The 3,206-nt window shown below is 43.5% G+C and overlaps 1 protein-coding gene across 1 annotated transcript in view; it reads left to right on the plus strand.

Annotated features, from left to right (window-relative positions):
• The window catches only part of rnaseh1 (ribonuclease H1), a 37,817-nt gene that overhangs the window by 33,330 nt on the left and 1,281 nt on the right, over nt 1–3,206 (plus strand). The window lies entirely within an intron of this gene.

The raw sequence follows: 3,206 nt of genomic DNA on the forward strand, positions 1-3,206 counted from the left end.
CATATCTGGGGCCCATGCGGGTGCCCATGGCTACTCCTTTCGTTTGGAGGAAGTGGGAGGATTGGAAGGAGAAGTTGTTCAGGGTGAGGACCAGTTCAGTCAGTCGAAGGAGGGTGTCTGTGGAAGGGTACTGGTCGGTACGGCGGGAAAGAAAGAAGCGGAGTGCTTTGAGTCCTTCGTGATGGGGGATGGAGGTGTACAGGGACTGGTTGTCCATGGTGAAAATAAGGCGTTGGTGACCGGGGAAGCGAAAATCATGGAGCAGGTGGATGGCATGGGTGGTGTCCCGAACGTAGGTGGGGAGTTCTTGGACTAAGGGGGACAGGACGGTGTCAAGGTATGCGGAGATGAGTTCGGTGGGGCAGGAGCAGGCGGAGACAATGGGTCGGCCGGGGCAGTCAGGTTTGTGGATTTTGGGCAGGAGGTAGAAGCGGGCAGTGCGGGGTTGTGGGACTATGAGGTTGGAGGCAGTGGATGGGAGATCCCCTGAGGTGATGAGGTTATGCACGGTCTGGGAGATGATGGTTTGGACTATTAGTTTTGGACTGCTCTCCCCTTGGGAAAAGATCTTGACTCTTCACCCTCTCCATGCCCCTCATAGCTTCATAAACTTCTGTAACGTCACCCCTCAGCCTCTGACACTCCAGGGAAAATAACCCCAGCCTATAACTCAAGCTGTGAATGTCCAAAAATCTCTTGGAAATCAGCTGATGAACTACTAACAGAAATTGCAGCTAAGAATTTCATGCAAGGTTTGTGAAAATGCTTTTATTTGGCTGCTGGGTAGTTACCCATGTTATTGCACAGCAAAAAAAGAAAAAAAGTAAACAAAAAACACGGATGCTGGAAATCAGAAATAAAATTATAAATTGCTGGAAAAGCTCAGTTCTGGCAGCATTTGTGGAGAGAACGTTAACTCTGATTTCTCTTCACAGTTGCTGCCAGACCTGCTGAGCATTCTCAGCAATTTGTGTTTTCAGAAAAGAAAATGACTCTGCTCATTACCATACCTTGACTCCCATGTGTCTCTATCTTTTGTTGCTTGCTCTTCTCTCTGACTTGCATTCATTTCCATTAATTTCAGCACCTGCTTTTGTATCATCTTTGTTGTCAACATGTTTGTGTCTTTTTTGTTTCTTGTTTTACATGTCTTTCTGTCAGTTTTCACATGTGAAAACAGAGCCGTTGTGTAAAGCTCTTAATTCTTCAACTAGAGGTCAAGAATAAGGAAAGATCGTTTGTACATGAAGTTTTATGTTGTAATTCTTGGTGTTCTTCTCGTCTGGGAGAAAACAAGGAATTCTGGGAGTCAATCAGGAGAGTACAACTTGTAGTTTAAAAATATTTTTATTTAAATGTGTTGCTCTTACTTATTATAATCTCTGTGTTGGAACTTAATCTACCTGCTAATAGAGTGTTAGAGGTACAGTTATACATTTCAACCTGCTTGCTGCTATTTGGTCAAAATCAGGGGTTTGAAGCAATGTTTCTTTTTAGCATTTAGTTGCTGAGCATGGCTTAAGTACGTGGTCCCTTTTTAAACTTGCTGTGCAGCCTTGCCCATATAACTTTATGGTAGCCTTTGGGAGGTGTGGCAGCTAAATATCGACCAGCCTTTTGACGTATAAACACTGATTAAGTGCTTGACCCATGAAAGGTACGTGATAAATTGTCACATAGCACACAAATAAAATATCAGCAGTCTGGCATCTGTGGAGAAAGAAAGAGTTAACGTTTCAAGTCTGGTATGACTCTTCTTTTAGAACTGAACCCCACACTCGGGTTTCCAGCAACTGCAATATATTGCCTTTTATTAAACAAAATATTAGACTGGGCACACAACTGTTTGAGTAAAGATTGTACTACATTTCTTGTTGAAAGCTGTTAATATTCTAAGAGAAATTTTGAATACTCAGTGATCAAGTAAAAGAACTACAAACTAAACTATACTATACAAGTTTCCTCACTTAGAGCTCAAATTGTATTCCTGAAAATCATGATTTTAAACAAAAAGACTTCAGGTGAAGCACTGATTCACATAGGAAGTAATGTTAAAATGGCCTGTCTTGGCAGATAATAAAATTCAAATTTTATACTGTACTACCTGTACTTTTAAATGTCTGAATGCCTACATTAGTAAAAATGTTAGAATAACATTTTCTCACACATAGACACAACCTACAGCTCTCAAATTCACTTCAGATTCAAGGTTTTTTTGCACATCTTTCCACTTTTAGTGACCCTGTAACTTGGTAACAATTGTGAGCTTCTCAGCTCAAGAATGGGCTTCACTCAAGTTCTTGCCGAGTAATTTTCAAAATGAGGAACATCCCTGGTTACTAAAGGCCTTCTACGCTCACTGCCTTGTATAGACCCTTACTGTTTTTTTTGCCAGTCCACTCCCACAGCTTCTGCATAGCTACCAGGTCTCAACTGATTTCACAGTTCCTGTGATATTTTTCTGTATGCCTGCTCTTAGCTAACAGCAGACTGCCACATTCAGGGAGAAATGTCCAGCTAAATGAAAACTAAAGAACTGAATTCATTTCCAGAACCCTCTTTCATGGCTGTTAGATGTCCTCAAAAAGAAATAGAAACAGTTTAATTTTTTTACCCTCAACATGACTCTTTGATTCTGTGAGGTAAAAACAATGACTGCAGATGCTGGAAACCAGATTCTGGATCAATGGTGCTGGAAGAGCACAGCAGTTCAGGCAGCATCCGAGGAGTTTCAGCAAAATCGACGTTTCGGGCAAAAGCCCTTCATCAGGAATAAAGGCAGAGAGCCTGAAGCGTGGAGAGATAAGCTAGGGGAGGGTGGGGGTGGGGAGAGAGTAGCATAGAGTACAATGGGTGAGTGGGGGAGGAGATGAAGGTGATAGGTCAGGGAGGAGAGGATGGAGTGGACAGGTGGAAAAGGAGCTCGGCAGGTCGGACAATTCCGGACAAGTCAAGGGGACAGGAAGTTTGAAACTAGAATGAGGTGGGGGAAGGGGAAATGAGGAAGCTGTTGAAGTTAGTGGATGTGCAGGTAAAACTTTGATGGATGTGGAAGGCTCCTTTAGGGCCTTGGATACAGGTGAGGGAGGAGGCGTGGGCATAGGTTTTACAGTTCCTGCGGTGGCAGGGGAAAGTGCCAGAATGAGAGGGTGGGTCGTAGGGGGGCGTGGACCTGACCAGGTAGTCACGGAGGGAACGGTCTTTGC

The sequence above is a fragment of the Chiloscyllium plagiosum genome, chromosome 3 (genome assembly GCF_004010195.1).
Source record: "Chiloscyllium plagiosum isolate BGI_BamShark_2017 chromosome 3, ASM401019v2, whole genome shotgun sequence".
In the NCBI taxonomy this organism is placed as follows: Eukaryota; Metazoa; Chordata; class Chondrichthyes; order Orectolobiformes; family Hemiscylliidae; genus Chiloscyllium; species Chiloscyllium plagiosum.